At 34.6% G+C, this 20,638-nt stretch overlaps 1 protein-coding gene across 1 annotated transcript in view; it reads right to left on the bottom strand.

Annotated features, from left to right (window-relative positions):
• GALNTL6 (polypeptide N-acetylgalactosaminyltransferase like 6) overlaps positions 1–20,638 on the bottom strand; it is a 1,157,792-nt gene that overhangs the window by 1,101,302 nt on the left and 35,852 nt on the right. The gene's annotated exons all lie outside the window — the stretch shown is intronic.

The raw sequence follows: 20,638 nt of genomic DNA, 5'->3' as shown, positions 1-20,638 counted from the left end.
TATACTTCATAGGATTGCTGTTAGGATTAGTTAGATAATTTATGTAATAAGAATGATCCAAAAAAATCATCCTGGTGCTTGGAATATTATAGGCACAAAAGTCAGTAACTTTTGTTCCCTGATTGCCTCTTCTTTGTGAGAGACCCTAGGATTTCTTGGAATTTTCTACCTCAAAGCTAACTTCAACTATCGATAGAAAAGAATATTCAAGTCTCCTTTAATAGTGGTTCTTAAACTTAATATTATGTAGTAACATATTATTGATAACCCAATAATACATTTTGTTACTTCACTGAAGATAACTGTCTATGCTTCAAAATGGACATAAAATTGCTCTGATTCATATATTTATATAGGTTTTTGCAATGCAGAATTTGAGAGAAATATACAATAATATATGTATTACTTTCTCATGCCTAAAATTGAACACTGAAAACAAAACATAAACAAATAAAAAACTCAGGTATCTAGCAGTTGAAAGAAAACATGGAAATGTCATGAAAAGACTTCATTACTCAGTTTTCTCTCTTCACATAATTGATGTAAGTGCTTATATTTTTCACAGATTGTATTGAGCAGGCTAAGACATTATCCTGAGCTCTGAACCAGATGGAGCATAGGCATAGTTCATTAATCTCTGATGATTTAGTATAAACGGGGTTCCCCAAGTCTACATAACCTTCCAAAAAATATACATTATTAGTTTCCCCTTCATCTCAAATTAAATGTGACAACTACAAAGTAGCTCATTTGCAACTTACTATAACTTTAGATTACCAAATAAACAGACTTATCATCAATTTCCAAAATGAGAGTCTCACCAAATTTTGCCATTCTACTTTTATACAGTACCTTACAAAAAAAGTAGATTTTCTCTTTATTCCTATAGTGACATCATTAGTCATTTAATTTTTCTCTTATTTTGCTAATATTTATTTATTTTGTTCCAGGACTCACAAGTGGATTAGCCCAACACTAGCTTTCTTGATATTAAACCTTAACATCACTAAAATGATTCTCTGCCTATTGCTGAATCTTATCAGCACACTCCTTATGGCTTTCCTGGGATACAGGGTCAAATTATCTGTGTTAGGACCATCACCAAACATCCCAAACATCTGCTCTTATCCCTGCATTCTTATGAACAGCTTTCCACTATTTTGCTCTTTAAAAATCCCTTCTAATCATTTATTCTACAGCAAACATTTTTCTAGGTAATATCCCACACTGCAATATGTCTCAATATTCTTTCTTAATAAAATACTGAGCAATCAAGGAAAAGACTAGAATTGAAAAAAGATAATTATTAGTGGTTATTATGAAATTAGGGTTTGGTAAAGATATCCTCTGCTGAAAACAGTCAAGTACATAGCTTTTTCACTTTCAAATACACATGACTATGTGTACACAAACATGTTTTTATATACTAACGTTCAATCAGGAGTTTTATAATCTGCAATATGCCTTTACTTTTGTATTTTCATGCATGCATTTATTATTTAACATTAAGGGTCTATATGTGTATGTACACACAGTATCCCCACTAAAAAGTAAACTCCATGAGTATAAGTTTTTTTTATCTATTCTAATCGCTGCTGTAGCCCTAGAATATATGATTTGCACTCAATAAATATGTCTTTAAAAAAAGAATCGCAATAGTGAATGAGATGAACAGCAACAGACTTTAAGATCTATTATAATGCTATAATAATCATGACAATGTGTACTAACAAAAGAATAGAGAAATCCATTAATGGTACAGAACAGAAATCGCAGGCATACACTGACACAAGTACAGTCACCTGATCTTTGACAAAGGAGCAAAGGCAATCCAAACTCTTTTCCACAAATGGTATTCAAACAAATGCACATCCACATGCAAAAAAAAAAAAAATCTTGAATACATTTATACCGTTCACAAACTTTAACCATTAACTCAAAATGGATTACAGACCTAAATATAAAATGCAAAAACAATAAAACTCCTATAAAATGACATAAGAGAAAATCTAGGTGACTCTGGGTTTGCTGTTGGTGATTACTTTTTTTGATACAACACCAAAAGCATGAACCATGAAAAAAAATACTGTAAATTGGATGTCATTAAAATTAAAAAATTCTGCCCAAAGAAAGACAAAGAAATAAAAAGAGGGACACTTGGGTGCCTCAGCAGTTAAGCGTCTGCCTTCCTGCTCAGGGCATGATCCTGGGGTTCTGGGATCGAGTCCCACATAGGGCTCCATGCATGGAGCCTGCTTCTCTCTCTGCCTATGTCTCTGCCTCTCTATCTCTGTGTCTCTTATGAATAAATAAAATCTTTTTAAAAAAGAAATTAAAAAGACATGCCACAGACTAGAAGAAAATATTTGCAAAACATATCTATTAAGAGGCTAGTATCTAAAATATTTAAAGAACTTTTAAAACTCAAAAATAAGAAATCAACTCAATTAAAAAAAAATTGGTAAATGATCTGAACAGACACCTCACCAAAAAATATTTACAGATGGCAAATTCATTTGAAAAGATGTTCAACATCAAAAGTCATTAAAGAACTGTAAATTGAAATAAGATACCACTATACTCCCATTAGAATGGCTGAACCCAAAACACTAACAATCACAAATGCTGTCAAAGATGTGGAGCATCAGGAATTCTCATTCATTGATCATGGGAATGCAAAATGGTAGACACTCTGGAAGACAGTTTGGAAATCTCCTACAAAACTAAACATACTCTTACTGTACAATCCAGCAATCACACTCCTTGGCATTTATCCAAATACGTTAAAAATCCATGTCCACACAAAAACCTGCACATGGATGTTTATAGCAGCTTTATTCATAATTACTAAAACTTGGAATCAATCAAGGTGCTTTCAGCAAATGAAAGGTTACAAAACAGAGGCAGATCCATACATTGAAGTACTATTCAGCAACAAAAAGAAATGAGATACTAAGTTACAAAAAGTCATGGAGGAACCATAAATGGTTATTGCTAAGTGAAAGAAGCCAATTTGAAAAGGTACATATATACTGTATAATTCCAACTATAGGACATTCTGAAAAAGGCAAACTATAGAGACAGCAAAGAGATCAGTGGTTGCCTAATAAGTTTAGAGTGGAGAACTGAAGGAATGAACAGATGGAATACAAAGGTTTTTGGGGGCAATGAAATTATTCTGTCCCATATTGTCCCAATAGATATGTTATTATACATTTACAAAACCCACTGAATGCACAACAAAAGAGTGAGCCTTTCTGTAAGGTATGGGCTTTAGTTAATAATAATGTATCAATAATGGCTCATGAATGATAACAAATGCTCAAGAATCCAAGATGCTAATAATAGGAGAAATTTGGGAAGAGGTGGAGATATGGGAACTCGCGACTTTCCACTAAATTTTTCTGTAACTTAAAGCATGCTAAATTTTTAGATGGAAAAAATGTATTGTAGATCTTCTGAAATTGCTTTACTGGTTCAGTTTCTGAATACAGAAGAGAACAGAAAAAGAGGTCGGATAGGAAAACTCATACCCAGTTCAAAGACGACTACCTCTGTGAGGCTTTCTCTAATCCTTCCTTTGTAATATCATGTTCCAGTCATTCATTCAATACTTAATGGCATACATGTGGTATGCCTCCAGGGGGGGTACTCTAAAGGGAGTAATATAGGGAGAAAAGGGAGAAAAGAAGGAGAACCTGACTCTGAGGCACAGACTGAGGGGAAGGGAAGCAGTACTCCCAAGAAAAGGAGTGAGGAGAGCAGGGCTGGGGAAGGCGCAAAGCAAGGATTGGTGTCAGCTGGAGTGGAGCTTAGGCCTAGTTCCACAGAAATTTGGATGTCTCATCCAAATATCCCTCACTTTCTACAGCAACAACTTCCTATCTGATAGCAATGTACAGACAAAGACAACAGCGAGGGTCCAAAGCACATGTTAGATCCCTATAATGAAACCAATTTTGTGAGAGTCGATGCATAAGAGCTGTCAATTAAAATTGATATGGTCATTCCTCATGTTCAAAACAGAACTTCAGGGAAGCCCCAGTGGCTCAGCGGTTTAGCGCCACCTTCAGCCCAGGGCCTGATCCTGGAGACCGTGGATCGAGTCCCGCGCTGGGCTCCCTGCATGGAGCCTGCTTCTCCCTCTGCCTGTGTTTCTGCCTCTCTCTCTGTCTCTGAGTCCCTCATGAATAAATAAAATTCTATTAAAAAAAAAACATAACTTCACATTTAAACTTGGATTCTAGTACCCCCTTAAGGCAACTGGAACATCCATGATTTGGAGGGCATAAGGACTAGATTGGCCAAAAGTGGTCTTCCTGAGAATGCAGCAGGTAACACCCACTCATGGAGAGGGGGTGGGTGCCACAGAGAAGACTCGGGGATCCAGGTAGAGTATGACAGTGTCCACAGCACTGGCTGGGCACTACAGGCAACACAGTTACTGAAATGAATTAAGACTCCATCTCTACCCTCAAGGAGCTCACCAGAGAGGACAGGTTTTGCACTGCGGAGGTTTTCATTCATAGCTTTCTTTTCCATCTCATAGAACGTTCCCTTCAAGGCAGGAACTATCTTAGCCTTTCTGAATTTCTGTTGCTTCATGTATGGATTCCGTATATGAGGAAAAATGAAAAAGAAAGAAAAGAGGCATCAAGGGTGGCCACTAAAGAAAGAGAAAAAATGTGGCCCAAATATAAGGTAAGGAAAACGGGAAGGGAAGACAGAAAGAAAGGGAAGAGAAAGAAATGAAGAGATAAGAAGAGAAAAAAAAGAATAAGAAATAAAGAATGAGCAGAAAGTAAAAGGGAGAAAAGATGCAAAGGTTGGAAAAGGACTACAGAGAAGGAGGAGAAGAAAAGGTGAGAAGGCAGGCAAAGGGAAGACAGCAGTGCAGAGAACTGCAGGGAGTATGCAAGAAGAGCCCAGGGCAGCAACTACACCAGCAGGGAAATGCCCACTCCTGTTTTAAACAAAATCATTTCTGCATTGTAATCAATGTGGTAGTTCTGCTATTCTAGCTACTTAAAGGAACTAATATATTTTTGAGAATAAAGGTATCAAAAAGAAAAAAATGTATCTTAAACTCTTATTAGAGTCCTAGATTTCTCACGGAAGTTACCTGAAAGTGTAAGGTTTTATTTTTTTCCCTTAGTGTGACTCTGGAATTCACAAAACTATTAGATAAATAATGATATGTTCCAGAAAATCATTTATTTCTCTATCCATAGTAATGGCCAGATGATGTGGATATTAATATAATTTTAACATATAATTGATAGTTAGCAATAATTCCCCAAATCACTATGTGGCTTTTCTTCATTTGTGGAATATAATATATAGAACTGAATTTATTATTTTCTTTATGCAATGCCTCTTGTTGAAAGTTTGGACATTAAGTGCATGGAAAAAACTGATGTTCAGATTAAACCCATGATAAATGCTCTGAACCTTGCAAATGGCATTTCATACCTTCATGGGCATCCCATAGTTTTCCTATTTTCCTCATTTGAATATTTAGTTTTCAAGTTTCTTTGAGTGCTACCCACCGTCACACACTTTCTTCCTGTATCAACAGCTTTAGAATAGCTACCACTTACATGCAAAAGAGACTTTGAATAAAAGCCAAGTACCCATAAAAAAAAAGAACAGATCATGGTGATGAAGTGGACAAGTGGCAGTTGTGCCCAGAGTGGACAACTGAAAGAGAAGCAGGTATTTGTCATCACTGAAATCTAACTTGGAACTTGAATGTTGACTCTCTATGTATTTAGTTCCAATAATTTCAATACCTTTTAGATATTTTCTGATATATTACTAGTCAATATTTTGAAATGTTCTTTGTGTCTGGTCACTGGAACATAATATCATACTCTGATTTTGTTTTTTCAGCACTAATGTACTTTGAAAAACAAAATGAAAACTGTTGAATGAAATGCTCTGCTTTTTTTCCCCTAATACATTTTCAAGTGAATCCAAAGGAAATACAGTAAAAAGTTAATATTCTAAATATTTAATTTCACTGGATATTTTCAACTCTTTAGAAATAATCTAAGTAGTAAAAGAGTAGCCTTGATCAATTTTACCAGAAAAATCACATTGCAATGGTCCTTCTGATACTTTAAAAAGTTGAATAAAAATCGGAGTCAGCTTTGCTTTATTATGACATTAGTTCACATACATTATTAATTAAGAGCAGGTGAATCTACAGGACCAGAATACATAGTAAATTTTTTTCTCTGTTAATTCTGATGAAATCAGTCCAAAGAAAAGAACAGGACAACAATTTCTAAAAGAAAGAAATAATTCAGTTCACTCACACTAAATTTACGAGCTATCTGAAAATGTTATTACTCTCTTCATCCTGCAGTCTAAGTTAAAAGAGATTGGTTGGCTCTGAAAATAAAAATATTATATAACTCTCTCTCAGGCATTGTCAAGAGCAATATGGAGAGACTGATGAGGGTTTTTTTCTACAGTTTTAATGAAGGTTCTTCTTTCTTGATTCAGTCTAGTATCATTTATTTTTAAAGCAATTGGTCATATCTTTCTGCTAGGCTGATAGTCTTCTGACTGATTCTGCCAAAATATAAAACAATAAGAAATGACAACAATTTCAAGCTGGAAGCAAGTGATGAGCTAAGTTTGTAGTCAGCTAAAAACATGAGATAGAATAGTGTAGTGTGAACTTAGTTCTATAATTTAAAGTAACTTATTACTATGAGGATCAAAGAGAAATAATGAATAAATAAAAACGCTCTTTTACATTCAAGTTTGTTCCCATCTTTTACTTCAATTATCAGGCAAACCTTGTGAATTATACACAGCTAGAAATGCCTTGAGCCTTTATTAAAAGGCTAATACTGCTCACAAACATAGAATGTGAAACTAAATCTCTGTGGCAGAAGTATTCACCTGTACTGCATTGTTTGAGAATAATATCCTCTATCAAGGTGGCTAAGAAACTGAGAAGTAACCCATGAATAGCTCCTAGAATAGTTTCTGGCACATTGGAGTACTGATAAATGTAATTATTATTTTTATTCTCTCAATATAAATTTACCTACCTAGAATTAAATTTATATATGTAAAATTATGTTTTGGTGACATTTCATGATATTTACAATTTTCTAAAGAATTGCTTATAAGATTTCCTTTGCTTCTATTTTAAATATATATGGCTTAAAGCAGTTTAAATATGAAATTGGAATGCCATGCAAATGGCAACATTTACCCTCTTTGTGAAAGAACAAGGAATCATTCCCTTGTATCTCCGCTCTCAGGCTCCATGTAAATAACACTCAGTACTCCATATTATTAACTATTGCTTCTTTTCTCAGACACTTTATGTAGCAAATGTTTCCACATCTTTTGGGTATTATTATTATTTTATCATTCTATAATTTGATCTTACTTATAAAATAAAAGTTAAATCACTTTAACTTTATATCACAAACAAAAGTGTCATTGCATGCCAAAACAAAGTTTTGTTAGTAAATGTATTTAATTATGCTGTACTGAACATCTAAATTTCCTCACATATTTAACGTACACTGCATCATGATTTATTAAAGCCAAATGACATTCTAGTGGGCATTTCTTACTTTTTTATGTTATTTTATGTGAGTGTCACATCAATTGCCTCCCCAAAAATATCACTGGAGTAACAAGAAAATATTTAAACATACGGGGGAGTTTTTTATTTTCACAAACTGTTCTTAGAGATCTGAGACAAGAGTACTGAAATGCTAAATTCACAAAGAAAAATAGGTATTCTTGAAGTACAAAGCTATCTTCAATGATTCTTGATGGGTACATTCAAGCTAATTTTTTAAAACAAATGATAGATTTGTCCTAAAATCTTAAAAACCATACTCGTTCTTCTATAACTTTGCGTATGGTTGGAGGTATAAAACTTCCTAAGAAAAGCTAGCTTACAAAAAAGTACCTATCCCTGCTAGAAAAAGTAATACACTTTGAAGTAACTCCCATTGTGAAAAATGATATATAAGTAGAGCCATTTTTAAAATAGAGCTGGAGCAGCCATTTCAGAGGAACTGCCTTGTACATCCTGTTTTCTAAACCTCTGAACAGGGCCAAACTGCCAACATTTTAAAAGTCAGCAAGAAAGAGAAAGACTGATGAAAGTGAACTTTTGTCTAGTGACCATTACCCCTGACCAATCAATGAAGTACAAATCTAGGCATCCTTGTTAGCACCAATGAACTCTTCTTAAAAACAGCTTGGGGCACCTGGGTGGTTCAGTCAGTAAAGCATCTGACTCTTGATTTTGGCTCAGGTCATATCAGGGTGGTGGGACTGAGCCCCATGTCAGGCTTCATGCTAGGTGGGGAAGTCAGCTGGAGATTCTCTCTCCTTCTGCTCTACCCCTTTGGGTTCATGTGCACTAACTCTCTCTCTCTCTCTCATAAATAAATCTTTAAAAAAAAAAAAAACAAACAAGCTTACCTAATCTTTTTTCTTCCCCATAAAAAAGTTTACCTCCTAATATATTTGGGGTTCTATCTATCTGTGTACCCCAAACTGCAAGTATTTCATCCCAAATAAACATATTGCTTCTTGAAATAGTATCTTATCTGTAGGTTGATACCATCAATTTCTTAACCAAAAAGGTTTGAAATTATATTTTAACATCCTTATTTTAGATCAGCACAAGAATCATCTGTTGAATTTCTCTGTGTCATAAACTATGTCAGGAGCCAGGAAATTGAAAAGCACAGCACTAATTTAAACAAGTTTGCAGTCAGCTAATACATGATGTAATGTTTATATAATATATGCAATGATGAACACTCAGTGGAGGCACTGAGAATTAAGAAAGATATCCTAGAGAGGATGAGGCCTTAGCTGGGCCCCTGAAAATTAAGTAGAAACTAACCAAATAAAGAACAAACAAAGGAGGCACTTAAGAAAGATTATTTCTTTCCTAAGATATTTGTACTCTGAAGGGTACAATTTTTATAAATTACACAAAAGGTTCATTATTATCCCAATATAAGATCAGTAATTATTAGACTGGTTCTGTTTGTTTATTTATTTATTTATTTATTTATTTATTTATTTATTTAAAGATTTAGAGCAAGAAAGACAGAGAGAGCACAAGCAGGAGGGGCAGAGGAAGAGGAACAGAAAAATAAAGACTCTGCACTGAGCATAGAGCCTGACTCGGCTCGATCTCACGACCTTCAGATCATGATGCTAAGTCAAAACCAAGAGTTGGATGCTTAACTGACCTTGCCATCCAGGTGCTCCAATGACTGTGCTTCAATAACAAAAGAGTTATATTTAATTATCCAAAGAAACAAATCAACACATACTAACAGAAACTAAGAAAAGCAAGATGCACCATTTTCATCAGTTGAGGAAATTATGGTCTATAAATTTGTTATGTTAGCAATACTGAACTATTTCTGTTGATATAATTGATGTTGGTATACATTTATCATACTGATTACATTCTTAAATCCTAAAACAACTCATATAGACAGCTTCTATTTTCATGCTAAAAAATAGTAAACACGGTTCAGGGGTGTTAAAAGACTTGCCTCAGGCACCCCACTAACATGTTAGAATTGGGTTCAAATGCTGGCAATGGACTGAAAGCAGGAGCTTCTTTCACTCCTGCCCCCTACCGGATGTCTCCATTCCTCTGGTCATCATTTAGGAGAGCTGGAACATGAAGACAGAGCATCACCTTGCTCCACTATAGCTGTGAATGTGTGCTTTAGGTGATTCATATCTTTTCTTCCCTTTCCACACATCTGAAAATGACTATGAAGCCCTGCAAGTATTGATTATGGGGTTACAAATAAATTTCGGTGAATAGGTGAATTCTCAAATATGAAATCAGCAAATAATGAGGACTACAGTATCAATGGTCAATTTATTCTGAAATAATGGAGAATATCAGGAAAGAGTCAAAGAATTAGTAACAAATAATAAAAAGAAGACTTCAGAACACCACTTCTATCCTAAAACAAACAGGAAAAGACTTTTGGGGAGATGGTGTAGTAGGAGGACCTAAGCTCACCTCACTCCACAAAAACAACTAGGTAACACTCATATCAGTGTAAATAACCTAGAAAATGACCCGAACACTGGCAGAACAAATGCCACAACATAATGTAGGGAAGAGGCCACATTGAAGAGGGTAGGAAGGACAAAGACGCTGTGGGGAGCTAAAAGAACAGGTGAGACTTTTCATGGGAGGGAGGGACATATGGGTGTGGAGAAGAGGGAGAAACAGACCCTTACCCCAGGGTGCCTATGCAGGGATCAGTCTCCATAACATTTGGCTTTGAAAACCAGACAGGCTGAATTTGATGAATTCTTACAACCAAGGAGACTTAAAGCCTGAACATTAATAATCACTAGGCGTGGTTTGGAAAGAGCCTGGAGGACAATAGGAAATAGAGTATCAGCTCTCCTTAAGGAGACAAGAAAAAGAGCTCATGGAGATAAAGCATAGAACCAGCAGTTTAAAAAAATTCCTAGGGGAAAAAAAAATTCCTAGGGCATAAGGGAGGGAGTGTTATTTACTAATCTTAGAGCAAGTTCTGGAGACACATGGTTCCCTCAGGGACTTCTCCAAGAACAAAGGAGATGCCACTTATCTACTCTTCACAACTTACACACAGCTACCTGTGGGAACTAGCACAGCTCCAAAATTCACTACTTAATTTACTTACACCAGGCCCTGCCCCTCCAGCTGGGCCTGCCTCAGTCCTGGCACTGTAGGACCCTCCCCTAGAAAATCAGTTCAAACTTTGCTAACATTGTGTCACCCCACTGTGTACTTTGCAAAGGACCTTGGTTTGGTGTCAGTGGCTAGTCACCTCCCACAAAGGACTCATACACCTTGTTAGCACATAGTTTTAATAATGCAGATCAGCTGGGGGGCACAGTCTCAGCAGCAGGAGCAGCAGCAGCAGCAGCACATCTTCTGTAGAAGAAGACCAGGGACGCCTGCGTGGCTCAGCGGTTGAGCATCTGCCTTCGGCTCAGGGCGTGATCCCAGCATTCTGGGATCAAGTCCCACATCGGGCTCCTTGCGGGGGTTCTGCTTCTCCCTTTGCCTACGTCTTTGCCTCTCTCTCTGTGTCTTTCATGAATGAGTAAATAAAACCTTAAAAAAAAAAAAAAAAAGAAGACCAACACACACCTTAAAACTGCACACCTCACCTGCTAATTTCAGGAGCAAAAACATAACTAACTATCCTAAAAGACAGAAGCAGAGAGTTAGACAAAATAAGGACATAGAGGATATGACCCAAATGAAAGAACAGGACAATTTATTTTTTAAGATATTATTTATTTATTTATTTACTTACTTATTTATTTATGTGACACAGACAGAGAATGAGCACACGAGCAGGGGGGTTGGGAAAGGGAGAAGATTCTCCACTGAGCAGGGAACCTGATGCAGGGCTCAATTTTAGGGCCCTGGGATAGTGACCTGAGCTAAAGGCAGACATTTAACCGAGCTACAAAGGCACCCTGTTAAATAATTTAAAGTAATGATCATAAAGACACTCTCATTGGACTTGAGAAAAATGGAGAACATCAGTGAGATCCTTAACAAGATAAACAAGAACAAATCAGAGATGAGCAATACAATAATTGAAATTAAAAGTATACAAGATGTATTAAATAGAACATTACAGAAAGCAGAAAAATGAATCAGTGACCTGGAGGTCGGAGTAATGTAAAGCAGTCAAGCTGAGCAGGTGAGAGAAACATATATGCAAATTGAGAATAGTCTTAGGGAATTCAGTGATTCCATCAGGCAAAATAACATTTTCATCATAGGGATACCAGAAGCAGAAGAGAGAAAAAGGGACAAAAAACTCATTTGAAAAAACAGCTGAAAATATCCTGAATCTGAAGAAGGAAACAAAGTAAGATACAGGAAGCATAGAGATCTCCCAACAAAACCACCCAAGGAGGTCCTCACCAAGAAACATAGTAATTAAAATGGCAAAAGCAGTAATAAAGAATTTTAAAAGCAGCAAGAGAAAAAAAGACAGTTATATACAAGGGAAACCCCATAATGCCATGAGTGGATTTTCAGCAAAAACTTGCCATTGAACAGAAGAGAGTGTCATGCTATATTCAAAGTGCTGAATGGGAAAAATCTGCAGCCAAGCTTTATCCAGCAAGGCTATCATTCAGAATAGAAGGCAAGATGAAGACTTTCCCACACAAACAAAAGTTAAAGGAGTTGATGACCACAAAATCAGACCTACAAAAGTGTTAAAGGGGACTCTGAGTGGAAAGGGAAGATCATAAGTCAGAGTAAGAAAAGTAGGAATCACAAAAGTAGCAAAATTAAATTTATCTAAGAAAATAAGTTAAAAGACTCACAATATAAAGGGATGCAAAGTATAACACCATATATCTAAATTATGGGGAGGAAAGAAGTAAAGAATGGTTTTAAATTTGAACAACCATCCACTTAACATAGACTGCTATGTGCAGACAATGTTATATACAAACCTAATGGTAACAACAATTCAAATACCAGTAGTACCTATGAAAAAATAAAGAGAAATTAATCCAAGTATATCATTAAAGAAAGCCAACAAACTGTGAAAAAGAGAAGATCAGAGAAAAACTACAAAAACAAACACAGGACAAGTAATAAAATGGCAATATATACTTATCAATAATTACTTTGACTGTAAATGGACTAAATATTCCAATCAAAAGACAGAGGGTGATAGAATGGATTTAAAAAGACAAAAAAAAAAAAAAAGAAAAGAAAAGAAACACCCATTTATATGCTGCCTACAAGAGACTTATTTCAGACCCAATGATGCCTGCAGATTGTAAGTGAAGGAACAGAGGAACATTTATGATGCAAATGGATGTCAAAAGAAAGTTGGGTAGCAATACTTAGATAAAAATAGACTTTAAAAATAAAGACTGTATCAAAAGACAAATTATTGTATAATAATCAAGGGGACAATCCAACAAGATACAACACTTGTAAATATTTATGTACCAATAAAGGAGCTCCCAAATACATAAAACAGTTAATGGCAAACACAAAGCCACTAACTGACAGCAATACAATGGTAGTAAGGGATTTTAAAACCCTACTTAAATCAATCAATCAGAAAATAAATAAGGAAACAATGGCTTTAATGACACATGGGACCAGAAAGATTTAACAGATATATTCAGAACATTCCATCCTAAAAAAACAGAATACAGATTCTTTTCAAATGCACATCAAACATTCTCCAGAATAGATCACATATTAGGTCACAAAAAAAGTCTCAACAAATTCAAAAATATCAGTCACATCACACATCTCTTCTAACCATAACACTATGAAACCAGAAGGCAACTACAAGAAAAAACCTGGAAAGAGCACAAACACATGAAGGTTAAACAACAATCTATTAAAGAATGAATGAGTCAATCACAAAATCAAAAAAAATAAAAAATACTTGGAGGCAAATGAAAATGGAAACACAATGATCCAAAATCTCTGGGATGCACCAAAAGTGGTTCTAAGAGGGAAGTTTACAGCAATAGATGCCCACCTTAAGAAGCAAAACAAATTTCAAATGAGCAACTTAACCTTACCCCTAAAGAAGCTAGAAAAGAACAAATAAAAATTCAAAATCCAAAAAAAAAAAAAAAAAAAAAATTCAAAATCCAAATCCAAAAGGAAGAAAATAATAAAGATTAGAGAAAAGAAAAAAAGCACTTTTCTTTGAACAGTTCAAAAGAAGTGATAAACCTCTAGCCAAAGTCACATTGAGAGAGAACTAAAAAAAAAAAAAAAAAAAAAAAAAAAAATCAGAAATGAAAGATGAGAAATAACTGACACCAAAGAAATATAAGAATTCTAAGAGAATATTATGAAAAATTATATGACACCAAATTGGACAACTTAGAAGAAACAGATAAATTCCAAAAAACAGGGATCCCTGGGTGGCGCAGTGGTTTGGCGCCTGCCTTTGGCCCAGGGCGCGATCCTGGAGACCGGGGATCGAATCCCACGTCAGGCTCCCGGTGCATGGAGCCTGCTTCTCCCTCTGCCTATGTCTCTGCCTCTCTCTCTCTGTGACTATCATAAATAAATAAAAAAAATTTTAAAAAAATTTAAAAAAAAATTCCAAAAAACATATAACCTACCAAAACTGAAGTAGGACGGAACAGAAAATTTGAACAGACGAATTACCGGTAGTAAAATCAAATCATTAATCAAAAAAAATCCTCAGCAGACAAAAGTCCATGACCAGACGATTTCACAGAGGGAATTCTACCAAACATTTAAAGAAGAATTAATACCTATTCTCCTCAAATAATTCCAAAAATTAAAAGGAATGAAAACTTCCAAATTCATTCTATGAGGCCAGCATTACCCTGATATTAATATCAGATAAAGACACTACAAAAAAGGAGAACTACAGGTCAATATCTTTAATGAACATAGGTGCAAAAACCTCAACAAAATACTAGCAAACAGAATCCAACAGTGCATTAAAAAAAAAAAAAATTAAAAGTAATTAACAGGAGTGCCTGGGTGGCTCAGTTGATTGGGAATCCACCTTTGGCTCAGGTCATAATCTCAGAGTCCCAAGATTGAGCCCCACATTGGGCTTCCTGCTCAATGATAAGCCTGCTTCTCCCTACCCTCTCCCTCGGCCCCTCCCCTGACTTGTGCACTCTCTCTCTCTAATAATAAATAAAATCTTTTTTTTTTTTTTTAATTAGAAATCATTCACCATGATTTGTGGAATTTATTCCTTAGCTGCAAGGGTTGTTCAATATTCACAAGTCAATCAACAAGATACATCACATCCATAAGACAAAGGATACAAACCATGAGATCATTTCAATGCAGAAAAAGCATTTGACAAAGGACAACATCCATTCATGATAAAACCCTCAGCAAAGTAGGTTCAGAGGGAATAAAACTCAACATAATAAAGGCCATATGTGAAAAATCCACAGCAAACAGCATACTCAATGAGGAAAAACTGAGCACTTTTTCCCCTGAGATCAGGAATAAGACAAGATTGTCTACTCTCACTATTTTTATTTAACATAGTAAAGAAGTCCTAGCCCCAGCAATCAGACAAGAAAAAGAAATAAAAGGCATCTAAATTGATAAGGAAGAAATAAAGTTTTCACTATATGCAGATGCATGATACTATATATAAAAAAAACTCTAAGGACTCCACCAAAAAACTACTAGAACTGATAAATGAATTCAGTAAGGTTGCAGGGCACAAAATCAATGTGCAGATATGTGTTACATTTCTATACACTAATAATAAAGCAACAGAAAGAGAAATGAATAAACCAATCCCAGTTATAACTGCATCAAAAGTAATAAAAAATCTAGGAATAAACTTAAAGAGGTGAAAGGCCTGTACTCTGAAGACTATAAAACACTGATGAAAGAGATTGATGATGACACAAAGAAAGGGAGAGACATTCCATGCTCATGGATTACAAGAACAAAATTGTTAGAATGCCCATACTACCAAAGCAATCTTTAGCAGATTTAATGTAACTGCTATCAAAATACCAACAGCATTTTTCACAGAACTAGAAAATAGCCTAAAATTTGTATGGAATTACAGAAGAACCCAAATAGTCAAAACAATGTTGAAAATAAAAAGGCAAAGTATCATAGTTCCAGATGTCACATTATTTTACAACGTTGGAGTAATCAAAACAGTATGGTACTGGCACAAAAACAGACAAATAGATGAATGGAACAGAATAGAAAGCTGAAAAAGAAACCCATGATTATCAATTAATCTGACAAAGCAGGAAAGAATATGCAATGGAAAAAAAACAATCTTGTCAACAAATAGTGTTGGGACAACACTGGAGAGCTAAATGCAAAAGAATGAAACTGGACCACTTTCTTATATCATACACAAATATAAACTCAAAATGGATTAAAAGACCTAAATGTAAGACCTCAAACCATAAAAAATCCTAGAAGAGAGCACAGGCAGTAACTTCTCTGACATCAGCCATTGCAACATTTTTCTAGATGTTTCCTAAGTCAAGGGAAACCAAAGCAAAAATAAACTATTGCGACTACATCAAAATAAAAAGCTTTTTCAAAGTAAAGGAAATAACCAACAGAAGTAAAAGACAACTTCTGAATGGGAGAAGATACTTGCAAGTATCATATCTGGTAGAATGTTAGTATCCAAAATATATATAGACCTTATACAATTCAACACCAAAAAAACAAATAATTCAATTTAAATAAATGCGCAGAAGACATGGACATTTCTCCAAGGAAGACAACCAGATGGCCAACAGAAGCATGAAAAGATGCTCAAATCACTCATCATCAGAAAAATGAAAATCAACTCTTGTCAGAATGCCTAAACTCAAAAATACAAGAAACAGCAAGTGTTGAGGACAATGTGGAAAAAAACAGAACCCTTATGTTGCTGGTGAGAATGCGAACTGGTGCAGTCACTGTGGAGGGTCCTCAAAAAATTAAAAACAGAACTACCATATGATCCAGTAATTAATCACACTACTGGGTATTTACCCAAAGAAGAGAAAAACACTATTTCAAAGGCCATAGGTGCATTCCCAAGTTTATTGCAGCATTATTTACAATAGTTCAATTATGGAAGCAGCCCAAGTATCCATTGATAGATAAATGGAAAAAAAGTCGTGGTATATATACACGATGGAATATTAATCACCCAAAATCCTGCCATTAGCAACAACATGGATGGAACAACATGAATGGAGAGTATAATGCTAAGTGAAATGAGTCTATCAGGGAAAGACACATACTGTATGATTTCACTCACATGTAGAATGTAAGAAACAAAACAAATAAACAAAGGGGAAATATATAAGAGACAAACCGAAAAGCATGCTTTTAACTATAGAGAACAAACTGATGGTCACCAGAGAGAAGGTTAGTGGGGGGATGGGTGCATTAGGTAAAGAGGATTAAGAGTACACTTATCCAGGAGCACTGAGTAATAGAAGGAATTTTTAAATCATTGTGTTGTACACCTAAAACTAACATAACACTGTATGTTAACTGCACTGGAATTAAAATAAAAATAAAATTAAAAATTAAAATAAAATAAAATAAAATAAAATAAAATAAAATAAAATAAAATAGAAAAGTATTATGATGGGTATCAATCAGCACATTGAAAAAAAAAGGAAAACTAAAAGTGCACTGAAACCTTAATCTACAAACAATGACTGTATGCTCTTGTAGAAATATTTGGTAAAATAATATTATTACTGTTGGGTAGCTATGATGATAATTATTCACAATTCATTGGGGATGAATTACACAATGGGATACTTTGCTTATATTAATGAGGTTATTAAGAGCTGTTGTCACAAATAAAGCTCAAATGCTAGTTGTTTAGTGGATACAAGTGTTTTTTTTTTTTTTTTTCCCTCAATAGTGTAATACTTCAAAGCAGGTGTTTTGCTTGATTGGTGTATTTCTTTTTTATAATAATTCAGAGAGCTGGATTCCTCTCATCTTGTGGCATCACCATCCCTTAGATATTCTGGTCATCTCCATCCCATTGGCTGAAGGGAAAAAGGGATTTTAGAAAGCATATTTACTTCCTAAATAGGTTGGCTGGGAATTATATAATAACTTATGTTCATGTTCCATTAATAAGAACCAGCTTCATGACCACATACAAATTCAAAAGAGTTGGAAAATGAAATCCCAATGAGGGCAGCCACTTGCCAGCACCAGGATGGTAATATGGAAAAGGAAGCATCTATTTTTCATAGAGCATTGACATTACCATTGATATGAAAATACTATCTAATGTAAGTCCTTGGTTAAATATCCTTAAAAGCATTTTAATTTTTTTTTTACTTCTAACCCAGAATCCATACACTGTCATCATATTCCTAAAAATCACCTTTAATTTTCTCTCAAAACCAAAAGACTAGCAAGCATTTGTCTTCCAGATGCAAATGACCCAAGCAAACAGGGTAATTTTGGATGGAAAAATAAAACCAATTAAGAAGCATCAGCTTCCCACATAATTGGAAGTTTATCAAATTACCTCCATTTCATTTAGCAGCTATTGCTAGGCAAGTGGGTTCATTAATACATGAACCAGTTAGTGACTGAATAAGTATGTTGGTAAGTAATTTCAACATTTGGATACTGAAAGTCATCAAGTGTTATTCTTAGAATGGAGAACAGATTAATGTCTATAGCTTGGAGACAAGCAAACCTGTAGATATGCTGGTTACACTATTTCATGCTGATTGTTGTAATGGAGCCAGAAAAGCAGTATACTGTGGAGATCTCAATCAGCTGAAAACAAGTAACTCCAAAGAGAATCCTCATCACAGCAACCATTTCCGACTAAATTGCTTGTTACTTTACAAAGCAACCCTATTGGTGCCATTTATTTGTATGTTACCTATTGCCCTGAGTACAATTCTCAATGTTATTTCAGTTCTTGGGGGATCACTCTTCTTAAACAGTAATCAGTACTTCCTCCAATCCGATCACACAATGTCACAACCCCACAACCAGCACCCACAAGGGCAAAGTGCTCTGGATATCTACTGCTCTACTTCTATGATTCGTCAGGTCAATGAAGTGCCTCAAGACATTAGCCTAATTAATGTAAAACTCCTCCAAACCTTGTATCTGGAAACAACATACAACAGAAACTAACAGCTTAATAGGAAAATGAAATTCAAAATACTGCAGAGTTCTATCATCTATTCAGAAACTTGGCAGGCATCAAAACATCCAAGGCTTCCCAAGAAGATAATATAGGTGCCCGTGTTGGTAAACACAAGAGCAACAATGAGGGATTTTGCTTATTTAGGGGAAAACATACACCTCAGACATAAATGGTGAAATGGGAACAAAGTTAACTAAGAGGAAGATGAGGGTAAAGTGAACATTTTCTTAAAAATAGTGGTAACCCTGACCTTCATCCTAAGTCAAGGAATGACCCCAATCATTGTAACTGGCAAATCAGCTAGAAAAGAGTGATATTCTGGCTCCAAAATTTAGAGGTTACATTAACAAATATTAATGAACATAAAGCTACCCCATCTGTTGAACACCTGTAATTCCATTGTCTCACTGCACAATAACATGCATGCTATTATAAAGGCATTTGTACAAATACAAAGCTTGCTTTAATTATATATATTTTGAAGTTAGCATTTTTTCAATATTAACTTCTAGAAGAAATTTAGGGAAAGACATTTTCTTTTCCACTTTTCTCAGATGTACAAATTCTACACCAATATTGAATAACCACTATTGTTTTAATCACAAATAGAAAATCACTAATAGAAATCACTATAGCTATCACTAATAGAAAATTCTACTGTTGGTTTTCAAGAGTTAAAGAATTCTGGTTATTACTAGGCATCTTTCTTTATAATATTCATATTCTGTGAATTTCTAAAAATACGTAGATTTTTGTTTGCTTGTTTTACTCAATACATTTTTGCACTCAAGATCTTCATCCTCTCTCAACAAAATATATTGCGTACCCATGCAAATCATGGGCAGGACCTAGTCTCCCTGGATAGCTCAATGTCATAAGAAATACAAATCTACTCATGTGAGGAGTTTATAAACACAAAATTCCAAAATCTGGGTGAACTATGAAAAAACTGTAAAAGTCTCTTCTAGGGATGTAGCAACTTGTATTATTAATAAAATTTCATAGAAATATTTATTTTCTAGGGATGCCTGGGTGGCTGAGCAGTTCTAAAATGAGTCAAGAATTTTGCATATTATCTTAACTGTTATGCATTATATATGATAAATTAATTTTTCACAAAATATAGGATATTTTAATATGCTTACAAATTTACTAATTAGTTATATCATGAGTTCCACTATCTTTTAAAAATATCTAGTTTCATACACTATTTTTTAAGTTCTATCAAATTCCTCAGTACTGGAAATTTATAAAGAAAATTAAAAATAACAGTATGCTGATCAAATTGTTTAAATCTTTCTTCAATCAAGATTGTATCTTGATCTATAAGGGCCAGAAATCAGTCCAAAAATTAGTTGCTATATTATTTGCCTGTGAGCCTTTGTTATAGTCATGTTAATATTTTTATTTTATTGTTCCATTCCACTTATACTCTATCGAAGTATCACTTTTGTATATGTTTTGCATTAAGTTGCTTTCTCTATAGGTATCATTTTTAAAACTTTTTAATCCTTTTTTAGGTAAGTTTGAGATTTTATGTAAATGTTTGCTAGCACTACTGATAGTAAGCCACAATTCTATAAAATATCTTGGGCTAAGAGAAATTCAAAGTTAATTTATTGTCTACCAAAAGAATCATTGTTCATTTGTTTATAGCTTTTAGCTACTATTTCCAATATGTGTCTAAGAGTGGTTATTACATCAAATTTAATATGTATTTCATCAAGACATTCCATTTTGGGGCACATCAAAAAATGCTCTATGTAAGGTTTAAATTGTTTCAAATAATGTCATTGCCATAGACACATTTGAGGCCATATCTCCTAGTAATAAATTCAAACTGTGCATCACACCTGGCACATAGAACATATCTGGATTGGCCTAAAAATCTGGCTTATCCATTCTTTTCTTCACCAACA

The sequence above is a fragment of the Canis lupus genome, chromosome 25 (assembly GCF_011100685.1).
Source record: "Canis lupus familiaris isolate Mischka breed German Shepherd chromosome 25, alternate assembly UU_Cfam_GSD_1.0, whole genome shotgun sequence".
Taxonomy (NCBI): Eukaryota; Metazoa; Chordata; class Mammalia; order Carnivora; family Canidae; genus Canis; species Canis lupus.
This window is presented reverse-complemented; position numbering and strand designations above follow the sequence as displayed.